Raw genomic sequence first — 16048 nt, 5'->3', positions numbered from 1 at the left:
TCACCATAAGCCATAAAATAGGGAATAAGTCAAACCATGGACCCGTATGGTGGTCAGTGTTTAATCCTCTTGGGATTCTATTCTGCTAGGGGTATGAATCATGGGTACTAGTCATATCCTTGGATACAACATGGTTTGGGGTAAGTTATACCTTGGACAGTATTGGATCCAAAGGAAATAGCCTTGGGTACGAGTAGTGGGTATCACTTATATTGGAGGGTACGATTGGTATGGATAGTCGTACCCACCTATCAGGATTTCTGTGAGTTTAAGTAAGGGTAATCTAGACATTTTCTCACTTATCCTAATAAGGCCCCATGACTTATATTCCCATTGGTATTTTATTTTTCCTATCATTTTATTCATTAACACTTAGAAACTTCTCTTAAACACTACAATTCTCTCTAAAGTTTTTGGGTAAAAGAAGGCTAGGGTTACATCTTAAGGATTAATTTGGGGCTTGCGTTGGTGATTTCTCTCCATCATCTTCTTGGTTTAAGGCATGTTCTCTTCTCTCATTGTCAGTTCCAACTAAAGGCAGGTTTTATATAATGTTTTTATGGTTTGATTAGTGTATGGTTTTAGATTTTCAAATATAATTTGGGGGTTTTAGTTATAAATTCTTGGTTATGGGTTTCCCATGTTTTAATTATTATTTAATGGTGGTTATGGATAATTGGTTGCATGGGAATGGTTATTTGATAATTAGCTTTGGTTTTGGAAATACTATGCCTCAATGTGTTTGATAAAATTCCTATGGGAATGTTTTCACTATATTGTTGGATTTAATGGAACTGTTGTATGGTTTAAACTTGGTATTGTAACTGTACATGACTAAATGGTTTAGAATGATTTAAATGCTATGGTTTAGTGGTCGTGGTTATGGTTAATTGGACTCCTTGTAGGGTACAATGGAATCCCTTGAGTAAATATATTAATGAACAACTTTTGGGGTAAATGGGATTCCCCCAAACAATTTAATAATGGACCACTTGTGGGGTACATGGGAATTCCCTAAGTTAACTTGGTAAATAGATAGACGGGAATCCCTTTTCCTTAAAAGGTTTGGATAAGGACAATACTTGAAAGTTATAGTCGGTATGATTTATAACTGTATAGCCTTGATTTATATTACTGGTTTGGTTGGTTTGAAATGGTTTTAATTGGAAATTAATGGAAGGGTGTGATGGCTAATCGTAAAGGTGGCGGTTTAATGAACGAACACTAGAAACTCATGTATGCCGACATGAGGGCTAGGGCATGGCAAACCTTTTATGATAATATGAGGTATGTTAGAATCCTCTAAGTATATTGTACATATGTATCATGAAGTGTGAGGGTACTTGGGAATCCCTTACTTTTATGGTATCTCTGGTTCGTGTGGCTACATGCATTGAGGCCAGTTTTGGGGGTTACATTAAACCCATATAACCCATGGGTAGTTAAGGATATTTAAGCTTCACATACCCAAGTTAATGGTTTTAAATGATGCCAAACCCGATTCCCTTTCCCAAGATGGTTACATATACATATGTATGTATGGTTTGTATGTATATGGTTGGTTTAATTAGTTTTACTGGTTGACATTATTTTATCCTAATCCTAAGTTCATGCTAGCATTTACTTGCCAACCCATCTTCAGGCGGTTATATCCCCACGAGATATATGAACCGGTTGTTCTACTCCTCCTGCTTAGCTATCAGACATTCAAGATCAGCTAATGGATTGAAGTGGTGAGCTTCCATCTTTCCAGAAGGCTCTATTTTATGGATATTATTTTGTACTTTGGTTCATTTATGGATATTGATTTTGTCTATGGTTGGGGGCATGTCCCACCTAAATTTTAGTATTCTTTTGGTTAGAGCCTTTTGTGGAACTACTATAGCTAGGAATGGACGAGATCAGTAAGGGTATTATCCTTAGTATTGGCATTGGTATTGGGGCTGATACCGATTGACTATATTTTTAGTTGTTCCACCCTCTTTTTTTGGTATTATATTTAACCATTATGAAACTCATATGGTTATGATTTATGGTTTGGTTTAGCTATTGGTTGGGCTCGAACGGTTGGACTTGGTTGGGTTACTCTCAGTAATAGACCTATCCTAGAGTCTGAATTTGGACAATTACACTATCTTGTTATATGCTAGAAATTTAGGCAACTTAGGGCAGGAAGTTAGAGGTCGGGTTGGTAAATAGGGGTGGTTTCCTATTCCAGTCGAACTTGGGATTCCCATTACGATAAGGCCCTGGGCCGCGTCATGTCAATTTGGTATTAGAGCTTCAAGTACATGGTTAATTGAGAGTCCATAAAGCCGTGTCTAGTAAATTCTCTTTTAGGGGTGTGTTGTGTACCACACTTATAATAGAGAGGCTACAGGACATTTAGGAAGGTCTAACTTTCTTGGTATTCTATTTTCAAGCTTGGAGTCCAAGTCTTGGAATTTCCTCTAATCCTTGTTTGTTCACTTTTTAGATTATACCTCATCGATCTAGAACATAAGTAAATCCTTCTGTCCCATCTGGGAACGATATTGATGGAGCACGCCCTATATTTAGAGTTTGCACTCGATCTCAGGGTCCTATCCTTGATTGTTCTGGAGTTCTTCCAGTTGCTACTAGTCCTCCTCAATGTAAGATGACTAATGTAAAATTCCATCAGTCGATTCATACTATTACTTAGTTGGTTGCTACTCAAGCTGAGTGGGATACAACTGGTGTTCTATCTGCTAAGGCCATAAATGTTGGCCAGTTCATGAAAATAAATCCTCCTAGTTTTATTAGTGTGAAGGTGGAGGAGGATCATTAGGGTTTTTTTGGATGAAATAGAGAAGATATTTAGAGTAATGCAAGCCACTAATATGGAAGGGGTAAATTTTACAGCTTATCAACTTAAAGATATTATGTACCAATGGTACGAGACGTGGGATAGGAATAGAGGTGATATAGAGGACTATCTATGTGGGAGGACTTTTCTAATGCCTTCTTGGATTGCTGCTTTCTGTAGGAGATGAGGAAAGCAAAGATGGAGGAGTTTGTGAATCTTAAGTAAGGAAAAAATGTCTATCAAGGAGTACACCTTGGAATTTCATCAGCTGTCAAGGTATGCTCTAGATTTGGTGGTTGATATAAGGGCGAGGATGAGAAAGTTCCTTTTTTGGATATCTCGAGATTTGATCCTTGAAGGCTAGACTACTTTGCTGATTAAGGATATAGATATTTTGAGGTTGGTTATTCACATGCAATAGGTAGAGAATGAAAAGAGAAAATAGGCAGAGTTTAGAGAAAGGCAGGGTAAGAGGAGAAGGTTCTTTGAGCAGGGTGGTTCTCAATATTCAGGGTGGTCGGGATGAAGGCAAATGGCCAAAGAAGAAGTAAGGGAGTTTTGGTTCCTTTTTAATTTCTAGCGCTTCTTACTCGAAACAGTTGGGTGACAGGCGTCAGTAGGGTGGTGATAATTTCCTGGAATAGGGTGCTCAGTCTCAGGCGAGTGAGGCACAGTTGGATTCTTTATGTCTTCCTTGCCAATTGTGTGATCATCTTCATCAGGGCTTTTGTGATGAAGGGAGGGACACATGTTTTAAATATGTCCAGCCAGGCCAAATGCTCAAAAACTATTAGATCAATAACGGTGCTTCGGGAGCGATCAAAGCATCGGTTGCTTTATCTTCTACTCCTACACCTAGTGGTTCTACTACTGTACTTGCTCCTACTTCTAGTATCGACATTAGACAAATTGGTTGTATTCTATGGCATCTCGACAGGAATCTTAGGCATCGGCTGATGTCATGACTATTACATTAAAACCTTTTTCTCGTGATGGGTATTGTCTGCTTAATCTGAGGTTAACTCTTTCCTATGTGACCTCGTATGTGGTTGCATGTTTTTTTTTTATTCTAAGGTTGTTTTAGATCCTAATCTGTTTGTACCCCAATAGGTGACTACGTTATTGCTAAAAGATTTTATGGGGGGTGTGGTATCTGTTGGTAGCTAATAGACCTTGGTAGATTTATTTGAGCTATATATGGTGGATTTTGACATTATTTTAGGGATGGATTGGTTACACTTTTGTTATGTGTCCTTATATTGTCTAACCCGTAAGGTTTTCTTTGGGTTCCCTGGTGAACCAGTTATAGAGTGGGAGGGTGGTTCCCTAACTCTTATGGAAGGTTTATTTCTTATCTTAGAGCTCGGAGATTAATCTCCAAAGGGTGTCTTTATCACTTGGTCTAGTTTAAAGATTCTAATTTTTAGGGTCATTTTCACTTAGTTTTAGTGGTGAGTGAGTTCACTAAGGTTTTGTCGAATGATCTTCCTGGTGTTTCTTGGGATAGGGAAATCAAGTTTTGTATTGATTTAGTTTCGAACACTCATCTGATATCTATTCCTTCAAATAGAATGGCTCTAGATGAGTTAAGGGAACTTAAGAAGCAACTTAAGGATCTTCTGGATAAAGGGTTTATTCATCCTAGTGTATCACCATGAGGTCCACCAATGTTGTTCTTGTGCAAAAAAAAAGGTGCCCTTTGGATGTGCATTGACTATCAGTAGTTGAATAAGGTAACCGTCAAGAACAAGTATACTTTTCCAAGGATAGGTGACTTGTTTGATCAATTGCAAGGAGCTAAGTTCTTTTCTAAGATAGATCTTTGGTCTGTGTATCATTATCTTAAGATTAGGTAGGAGGATATTCCTGAGATGGCTTTTCAAACTTGATATGGGCACTTTGAATTCTCGATTATATCATTTGGTTTGACTAATTCCCCGACGGCATTTATGGATTTGATGAATAAGGTTTTCAGGAAGTTCTTGGATCTTTTTGTCATTGTGTTGATTGATGACATCTTAGTGTATTTTAAGAGTAAGGTACATTATGTCAATCACCTTCGTGTGGTGTTGCAGACCTTAAAGGAATAATAGTTGTATACCAAGTTCTCCAAGTGTGAGTTTTGGTTGAATGTTTTAACCTTTTTAGGTCATATTATTTCTAATGAAAGGATCATAGTATGTCCTCAAAAGGTTGCGGTGGTGAAAAAGTGGTCTATAGCCACGACTCTAATCGACATTTGGTGATTTTTAGGTTGGCTGGGTATTATAGGCGGTTTTTGGAAAGCTTTTCTTTGATAGCTGCTCCTTTGTCTAAGTTAAATCAGAAAAAAGTAAATGTTTCTTGATCAGAAGTGTGTGAAGGGAGTTTTGAGAAGCTTAAGGACAAGGTAACTTTGGCTCTAGTTTTTACATTGCCAGAAGGTAATAAGGGGTTTGTCATTTATTGGATGCATCTATGGTGGGACTTCATTGTGTTTTGACGCAGCATGGGAAGAACTATCTGACTTATGACTTAGAGTTATTGGCGGTAGTCGTTTCTTGGAAGATTTGGTGCCATTACCTATATGGGGTTCATGCCGACATCTTCTTAGACCATAAGAGTTTGCAATATGTGTTAACCCCAAAAGAGTTGAATCTCAGACAAATGAGGTGGCTTAAGTTACTCAAGGACTATGACATAAGTCTCCATTATCACCTAGGTAAAACTAATGTGGTTACTGATGCTCATATAAGGTTATTGATGTCACCCAAAACTAACCTCCAAAGAAGTATGCTTCTGTCGTGAAACATCCTGGGTTTTGACCCTTAGAAAATTTCCTGGAAATCCATTCTTCGAACCCAATAGGACTCAAGGATATGATTTATATACTGGGGTACAATTGGTATGGTCCTGTCATAGACTGACCAATGTTAGTTGGTTGAATGATTTTGGTCATTGGAATAGTTATGATTTAGGGGTACGAGTCGTAGGGCTTGGTATGAGTTGTATTAGGAACTTGTATGGTGGACTATGTTTGATCCTCCTGGTATTTCATTCTGCAAGGGATACGGGTTATGGTTACAGATCATATACTGTGGTTACGACTTGGTTGGATGAGTCATATACTAGATAATGTTTGATCCAAGGGTTAAATATTTGATACGAGTGGTGGATACCAATCGTATAGGAGGGTACGACTCGTATGGGTCAATCATATCCATGTGATAGGTTTTTAAGGGATTTAAGTGAGGGTATTTTGGATATTTCCCTACTTACCTAATTAGGACCTATGACTTCTAACACACTTAGGAGGTTATTTACCCTATTATTCTTTTCAGTAACACTTAGAAACTATTCCTATACATCCAATAATTCTCTCAAGAACTTTTGGAGTGAGAAAGCTAGGGTTTTAACTAAGGGATTAGTTTGAGGCTTGCTTTGGTGATTTTTTCCCATCAATTCTTCAGTACAAGGCATGATTCTCTTCCCTCATTGTAATTTCAACTAAAGGCATAGTTTATATGATTGATTTCATGGTTCTACTATTTCATGATTATGGTTTTTCAACTATTATTGGGGGATTTGATATTGAATGCTTGGTTATGGTTTCCTATGGTTTTAATTATGCTTTATACGAATTAATGGTAGTTTTGGACAATGGGATTTCATGGTAATGGTTTAATGGTCTTTGGAATGTGTTTTGGTTGTACAATGCCCCCAATGTGTTTGATAAAATGCTTATAAGGATATGTTTATTGCATTGACTTCTTTAAATGGAACTCTTGCATGTTTTAAGCTGGACAAAAGATTTATATATTATTTAAATGGTTTGGAAAGGCTAACGGCTTTATGGTTATGCTTGTGGAGAACATGGCAGTCTGCCAAGTGGATTTAATATGGTAATTAGAAGGGCACCTAAGGTTTCTTTAACCTAAATAGCTTGGCTATGGATACTACTTTTATATAAGGGGTGGTAAGACGATACCACTAATATTGGCCTTGGTTAATAAATGGTAAATGAATTATTTGGACATGGTTTTAATTAGGCATTAATGGCGGGGTGTGTAGCTAAGCCTTGGATAGTGGTGATCTTGAGGGAACAAAATTGGAAACTCATATTTGTTGATATGAGGGTTCGTGATGACCATATGCTTGTATCATATTTTATATTGAGGGATGTACTAGTCATCCCATGGGATAATCCCTGGTCGTGAAGCTACACACACTATGGACCTTTTAACGAGGGGAGCTAAATCCATATCGCGCGTGAGTGCTTAGGAAGACCAAGTAATACAACCCAGGTAAAGGTTTTAAGTGCATGCTAAACCTAGTCTCTTTTCCCTGTACTTATAGATGTATGGTTGTATGCTTTATGGATAGTTTTACTTGGTTTTATGAGTGGTATTATTTTATCCTTATCTTGAGATTCATGCTAGAGGTCATTCGCTAATCTCGTCTACTTATATTTGTATACCCACGCTATGCAAGAACTAACTATTCTACTCCTTCTGTTTAGCACATGGATTTGGTATCAGTATTTAGACAAGAGTGGTGAGCTTTCATCCTTTCAGAAGGCATCATTTCATATTATGGATTTTTTTAGACACTTTTTTTATTTTAGATATTGGTTTTGGCCATAGTTGTGGGCATGTCCTAATCGAACTTGTTTAATTTTTTGGATAGATGATTTGTAGTACTTTTGGGGGTTGGTATAGGCAGGATCGGTATTGGTGTCGGCCTTGGCATTGGAATAAGCCGGTGGGCTGACATCATTGGAAGAGATTGTTGGGTGTTCCATCGTATTATATTTTGGCATTGATTTTTATATTATGTTTTGGTACTCTTTTTAATTTATGGTCTATGGTTTGGGTTTGGTATGATTGGGAGATTGGTGAGGTATGGTTGGACTCAGTTAGGTTGGTCAAGGTTATGACCCTATCTGGAGTCTTAATGGGCACAATAATTCTATCTTATTATATTTTCAAAATTCAGCCCATCTAAGGCTGGATATAGGTGGTTGGGTTGGGTAACAAGGATGGTCCCCAGTCCTCATTAACTTGGGATGCCCAATATGACAAGGATTGAGGTTAGGTCATGTCAAGTTGGTATCAGAGCCTTAGGTTCATGGTCAACTGGGATGTCCAGAAAGCTATGTCGAGTAGAGTCTCTTTTAGGAGTGTGAAGCGCACCATACTCGTTAGAGGGAGGTTGCAAGACATTTAGGAATGTTTTACTCTCTTGGTATTCTATCTTCAATCTTATGTTCTCAATCATGGAATCTCCTCTAATCCTTGTTTGTTCGTCTTTCAGATTATGCCTCCTAAATTTTGAACATAAGGAAATTCTTCCATCCTATTTGGGGATAATGTTGAAGGGGTACCTCCTACGTCTGGAGTACATCTTCGATTTCATGGTCCTATTCTTGATGGTGCTGGAGTTCCTTCTAGTCCAGCTAGTTCTCTTTAGGACCCTCAGGGTAATATAACAAACATAAAATTTTGTCAGTCTATTCATATTATTGACCAATTGGTTAATGCTCAGGTTGAGCGAGGTGCGACTGGTGCTTTTTCTGCTGAGGCCATAAGGGTTGGTAAATTTATGAAGATGGGTCCTCCAACTTTTACTGGGGTGAAGGTGAAAGAGGATCCACAGGGATTCTTGGATGAAATAGAGAAGATATTTTGAATGATTCAGACTACTAATGTAGACGGGGTTAACTTTGTAGCTTATTAGCTCAAGGATGTTACTTATCGGTGATATAAGGAATGGGATTGAGATAAAGGTGATATAGAAGAGAAAGGGTTGTGGGAGGCTTTTTCTAATGCCTTTATGGATCATTTTTTTCATCAAGAGTTGAGGGAAATAATAATTAGGGAGTTTTTGAACCTCAGGTAGGGGAGGATGTTTGTAAAAAGAATACGCCTTGAAGTTCCATCAGTTGTCAAGGTATGCTCCTAATTTGGTGGTTGATATGAGGTCAAGAATAAGGAAGTTCGCATTTAGGCTGAATAAAGATTTGATTTTGGAGAGAAAGACTATTGTGCTAATTAAAGATATAGACATCTCGAGGTTGACTATTCATATGCAATAGGTTGAGAATAAGAAGAGGAAGCTGGCGGAGTTTGGGGATAGAAAGGGAAAATAGAGCAGGGTTTTTGATCAGGGAGGTGCTCAATCTCAGGATGGTAGAGATGGTGGAAAGTGGTAGAAAATGAAGTGGGGAAGTTCGGTCTACTTTTCTACAAGTGCTCCTTATCAGTCAGGAGATAGGTATCATCTAGGTGGTGATAATTCTTGAGCACAGATTGCCCATACTCAGGTGAGCAGAGGTCAGTCAAATTCTTCGTGTCCTCTTTGTCGATTCTATTTTTGTACTCATCGAGGTTATTGTGATGAAGGAAGGGACAAGTGCTTCAAGTATGGCCAGGTAGGCCATCTACTCAAGGTTTGTCTGGTCAATAAGGTTGCTATGGGGGCGAATAAGATATATATGGCTTTATTTTCTACTCTTGCACCTAGTGGTATGGTATCTACTTCTATTACTTCTCCTAGTTCTAGTGTCGGTTGGAACAGGTTGTATGCTTTGGCATCCCGGTAGGAATTTAAGGCAACATCTGATGTCATTACTAGTACATTACAACTTTTTTCTTATGACATATATTGTTGCTTTATTCGGGGTCCATTCTTTCTTATGTGACTCCATATGTGGTTGTGGCTTTTGGTTTTGATTCGTAAATTATTTTGAATCCTTTTACTGTTTCTACCCCGTAGGTAACTCAGTTATTGCTAAGAGAGTCTATAGGGGGTTTATAGTAGCTGCTGGTGGCAAGCAAACCTTGGTAGATCTATTTGAGTTGGATATGGTAGATTTTGATATAATCCTAGGTATGGATTAGTTTCATTCTTGTTATGCGTCTGTTGATTGTCGAACTCGTAGGGTTATCTTTAAGTTCCCTAGTGAGCCAATTATAGAATAGGAGGTAGTTCCTTAGCTCATAGGGAAAGGTTTATTTCTTATCTTAGAGCTCGGAGGTTAATCTCTAAGGGTTGTCTTCATCACTTTGTCTGGGTTAAAGATTCTAATTTGAAAGGTCCTTCTTTGTCTTCGGTTCCTGTGGTTAATAATTTTCCAAAAGTTTTTCTGAATGATCTTCCTGGTGTTTCTCTAGATAGAGAAATAGATTTTGGTATTGATTTTATTTTGGACGCTCGTCCAATTTTTATTCCTCCATATAGAATGACTCTAGTTGAGTTGAGCTAACTGAAGTAGAAACTTAAGGATCTTCTAGATAAAGGGTTTATTTATCTTAGTATTTCTCCATGGGGTGCACCGGTGTTGTCTGTGCACAATAAGGATGGTTCCCTTTGGATATGCATTGAGTACAAACAGTTAAATAAGGTAATGATCAAGAATAAGATCCTCTCCCAAGGATAGATGATCTATTTGATCAGTTACAGGGTGCCAAGTTCTTCTCTAAGATAGATCTTCAATATGGGTACCATTAGTGTAAGATTAGGGAGGTGTATATCCCTAAGATGGCTTTTCATACTTGGTATAGGCATTTTGAGTTCTTGGTGATGTTATTTAGGTAGACTAATGCTCTGGTAATATTTATGAACTTGAAAAACAAAGCATTCAGACAGTATTTGGATCTCTTCATCATTGTGTTTATTGATGACATTTTGGTTTAATTCAAGAGTGAGGTGGATCATGCTGATCACCTCTATGTTGTGCTGCAGACCTTAAAAGAACAACAGTTGTATGCCAAGTTCTCTAAGTGTGAGTTTTTGTTGAATGCTATGACTTTCTTGGGCTATATTATTTCTAGTGAAGAGATAATGGTGGATCTGTAGAAGGTAGCTATGGTGAAGAGGCAGCCTAGACCCATGACTCCATCCAATATCCGAAGCTTCTTAGGTTTGGACAGGTATTATAGGCGATTTGTGGAAAGCTTTTCTTTGATAGTTATTTCTTTGACTAAGTTGACTTAGAAGAAGGTTAAATTTTCTTTATCGGATTCTTGTGAAAGGAGTTTTGAGAAGTTGAAGGATAAGTTGACTTCGGCTCCAATCCTGACCTTGTCAATAGGCATCAATGGTTTTGTGGTTTATTGTGATGCATCGCTGGTAGACTTGGTTATGTTTTGATGTAGCATGGAAAGGTGGTTGCCTATGCTTCCAGGCGGTTGAAGGTATATGAAAGGAATTATCCTGCTCATAATTTGAAGTTATTGGCGGATATATTTGCTTTGAAAATATGGCGGCATTATTTGTATAGTGTTCATGTGGATATCTTTTATGATCACAAGAGTCTTCAGCACGTGTTCACTTAGAAAGAGCTTAATCTCAGGTAGAGAAGGTGGGTTGAGCTTCTTAAGGATTATGATATAAGTCTTTACTACTACCCAGGTAAGGCTAATATGGTTGTTGATGCTCTTAGCAGGTTATCCATAGGGAGTTTGGCTCACGTGAAGGAAGGTAAATGGGAATTGATGAAGGATATTCACTGCTTGACTAATCTTGGAGTTCGTCTCTTGGACTCTAAGGATGGTGGTGTGACGGTGTAAGAAGTGGTTTGATCATTTCTTAGTTCGGAACTTAAGGAGAAGCAAATGCTGGATCCTATCTTGATGAAAATCAAGAGTGACGTTGGAGGGAAAAAAGTTAGTGGTGTATGAGATCAGTAGTGATGGTGACGTCATGGGTTATGACAAAGGATCTTGGCTGAGATGCATGAATCATGCTATGTTGTTCATCCTGGCTCACCAAAGATGTATCATGATTTCAAGGAGATCTATTAGTGGAATAGTATAAAGAGGGACTGGCTGATTTTGTATCCAAGTACATGGTGTGGGAACAAGTTAAAGTTGATCACATGAGGCCTGGAGGGTTGTATCAAGAAATTGATTTGCCCAAGTAGAATTGAGAGGTGATCAATATAGATTTCATTACAGGTCTTCCTCAGTCGCGGAACTAATTTGATTCATTTTAGGACTTCATGGATTGGATGACGAAGTCTGCTCACTTCTTGCCAGTGAAGGCTACCTTTTTTGGTGGAGAATTATGCAAAGTTGTATCTTTAGGAGGTTGTAAAGATGCATGGGGTGCCCTTTTCGATTATCTCTGATCGTGTTATGCAGTTTTAATCTTATTTCTGGTGGTCTTTTCAAAAGGGATTAGGTACTAAGGCAAGTTTGAGTACTGCTTTTCATCCTCAGATGGATGGGCAAGCGAAAAGGACTTTCAGATATTGGAGGATATGCTTCGGACATGTATGACTAATTATGGAGGAATTTGGGTTGAGCATCTACCTTTGGTAGAGTTTTCGTGCAACAATAGCTATCATTCTAGTATTGGGATGGCCCCTTTTGAGGCATTGTATGGTAAGAGGTGTAGATCTCCTATTAGATGGTTTGAGCTTTGTGAGGAGGACATGTTTAGTTCAAATTTGGATTATCAGGATATATGAAAGGTGAAGGTGATTCAAGATAGGCTTAAGGCTACCCAAAGTCACCAAAAGTCCTATGTAAATGTAAGGCGTAGAGATTTAGAGTTTGAAGTTAGGGACAAAGTGTTCCTAAAGGTATCTCCCATGAAGGGAGTGATGCACTTTGGTAAGAAAAAAATCTTAGTCCTCGATTTTTTGGTCCTTATGTGATTTTGTGGAGGGTTGGTAATATTGCTTATGAATTAGAGTTGCCTTCTAATTTGAGCTCCATTTATTCGGTATTTCATGTCTCCATGTTAAGGAAGTGTCTTGGTGATCCTTCTTCAGTGGTTCCTTTGGAGGGCTTGGGTATCTCAGATTCTCTATCTTATGAAAAAGTCCTAGTTAAGGTACTAGATCGGCAGGTTCGTCGGTTACAGACCAACAATATGGCTCCAGTTGAAGTTCTATGGTAGAACCATAAGGTGGAAAAGGCTATATGGGAAGCGGAGGAGGACATGAAGTCTAAGTACCCATATCTATTTTTTGCTCCTGGGATTCACGAGGAAGGTTTGTATAGTTGAACACATCTTTAGTTTTTGAGTTTGTTAAAGGAAATATTAATATCTTTGCATCTGTGCTTTTAAACTTGGTTAAAGGTTGGGTTGATATTTGATAATACAAATGAATTATGCTTGTGGTTACCCTACCTTGTTCGTCATTCTCGGATGAATGTTCCTAGTGGGGAAACTGAAACACACTGGGTTTTTGGCCCTTAGAAAATTTCCTAGATTTCTAGTCTCTTGACAGGATATGACTAGGGTAAATGACTCATATACCGGGATATGAGTGGTATGGGCTAGGTGTATGCTGACCAGTATTGGTTGGTGGGTTGGATTTGGTTCCTAGAATGGATATGACTTGGGTGGTACAGTTCATATCGGTGAATATGGGTTGTTTGGTTACTTAGTCTTATACTTGGTAACTTAAGTTTGATCTAAGTGCGAGTGGATTATTATGAGCCGTAAGCCAGGATAGGAGTCATACCATGTACTCGTATGGTGTTCTATCTTCAAACCTCTTGGAATTCTATTCTGCCAGGGGTACGGATCATGGGTACTAGTCGTATACTTGGATATAATACGGTTTAGTATAAGTCGTACCTTGGATAGTGTTTGATCCAAGGGATATGGCCTTGGGTACGAGTGGTGGGTACCACTCATATTGGAGGGTACGACTGGTATGGATAGTCGTACCCACCTTGGAGTTTAAGTGTTATGCCATGATTTTCTATAACCGGAATGCTAGATGGTGCTTACGATCTCGAAGGACCACATGCTAACCCTTTTCTGGTACGTGTACTGAGCACTTCATAATATAATGTAATACATGCGGAAAACTGGCGGAAGCTTGCCATAATGTAAAACGTCTAAAATAATCAATACTGAAAACTTAATGCTAATACATCTGTCCGAAAATCCTCTGACTGTTTGAACTGTGGAGCTGATGGGATATGTCCCCATCTAACTCCGTCTACTGAAAATAAACTTAATCTAATGCCATAATAAAATAAGGATCATCCTGGAATGAGGAGGACTCACTGCTACGTCTACTGCTGGTGACGGAGTCAGGACTGCTAAGGGTGCTCTAGATCTCGCATTTCTGAACCTATGGTATAAGACACCATAGTGAAAGAGAAAAGTATGCGTCAGCACTTTGAATATACTGGTATGTAAGATGAGGTAAGTATAAATGCAAGGGCTTATTCATGAACATAGCTTAACTGAATAACATGAGAATACTGAATGAGGACATATGCAGGAATGCACAAACCATAACTGAAATCATCGTGACTCTGAATATTGATACTCGGATTCTGCTTTACTGACATCTAAACTCACTTCTAATACTGAGATACTGAATAACTAAATCTTCTAATATTGATAACTGAGTACTAAAGTTGAGATCAGTCCTATCTAGCGGGTGATCTCTGAATCTAATGATAATGGGAATGCTCGACTAAAATCTGAGATCCATCCTATATAGCGGGTGATCTCTGTATCTACTGATAATGAGAGTACTTATCTTAATTTGAGACTAGTCCTATCTAGCGGGTGATCTCTGTATACACTAATAATGAATATGATTTGACTTAGTCTGAGATCAGTCCAATCTAGCGGGTGATCTCTGAATCTGATGGTACTGAAGCTGATTAACTGAATTTGAGACTAGACCTATCTAGCGGGTGATCTCTGAGTCTGTTGATAATCATAATGATTGACTGTATCTGACAGTACATACTCTGTACTACTGAGCTGAGTTCCTTTATTGACTGATTCTGAAACTTAGACTGTGGGAAGTATTTATTTAACCGACATGCCCCTTCTAGCTAAGTTGGGGTCCAACCTATAACCCTAGTTAGAAGGGTGTCAGTACCGTGCCACGGGTAAAGACCTCTCTTATGGAGTCAGTCCTATCTAACGGGTGACCCCTGGGATCAGTCCTATATTTATATAATATACTAACGGCTGATCCTTGAGTATGTCAGTCCTATCTAGCAAGTGACATCTCATAACTACGCTGGCTATGTTGTTTTGGAACTTAGGGATTGCACCTATGGATCTCAGTCTTCTCTAACAGGTGAGTCCCCATTCCTAGGTTTGATCTGTGCTAAGTCCTACTCCCAACTGAAAGACTCTGAACTGATTCTTTTTCTTAAACTATACTAGACTGAGTTGAATCTGTTACTAATCATACTGAGTAACTGAGTTAAGCTGAGTTCACTTGATTCTGAAGACTGACGGAATACTATTGAATATCGTTATCTGACTGAATAATACTGAGTTTTGAATTGATTACTTGAATGTTACTGAGGTCTGAAATGAATTCTTGAATACTACTAAGATCTGATCTGATTACTGAACTGAAGCTGGAATGCTAATGATACTTGGAATACTGAGATTTCTTAAGTTCTGTAACTATCTGAGAGTACTGAATTCTATAACTGACTAAGTTCTAAGGATCGTGGCTTGATTGAGACAATCGTGAAAACTGGCATGGCTCTAGACAACAACTAATTTGTCAGGTATAAATACCCCCAGGACTTGATAACATAAAAGTAAAACACAACCATTTTAAATAATCATGACCATGGACTTTCATTCACCATTACAATCATTAAAGCATCTCTTCAAGAACTTGGAAATCATAAACATGTGATAGTATAGAGAGACATGCTATTGGCTCGTACTTCATTCAACAAGGTCTTACAACAAACACTTAACATGCATTGAAGAGCACACAACTGGGGAAGTTCATGCTAACATGTCACAATTCATTCACTAAGGCTTTTCAACAAACACTTGGCATTCATGAACTTACACACACGTGGGGATTTCTAGTCAACATGGTATAATTTCTCTAATTCCTTCACATAAGCATTTTGTCAAACATATGGGGAGCATGCTTTGGTTATTCAACAATTTCCACATCTAATTATCATAAATACATTAATCAACATGCAACTTTAGGGGTTTAACATAGACATAATGCAATTCAACCCAAATCAAGATCAAAGCTTGCAAATTCTAAAGCATGAATTATAACTCAACAATAACATGAACATGAACTTCAATCAACATGAATCATGAAAAACTCATAAAATTGTAATCTTTAAATTTTAAAAGGTATTCTTGAACTTTTTGGATGGAAAGAACCCAATAATCAACATTTGCATACCTTACTACTTGATCCTCGAAAGATTAATGGTGAAACCTTGATGATTGGGGTCTTGATTTTGGAACCCTAGCTCT

The sequence above is a fragment of the Capsicum annuum genome, chromosome 9 (genome assembly GCF_002878395.1).
Source record: "Capsicum annuum cultivar UCD-10X-F1 chromosome 9, UCD10Xv1.1, whole genome shotgun sequence".
NCBI classification, from domain to species: domain Eukaryota; kingdom Viridiplantae; phylum Streptophyta; class Magnoliopsida; order Solanales; family Solanaceae; genus Capsicum; species Capsicum annuum.
This window is presented reverse-complemented; position numbering follows the sequence as displayed.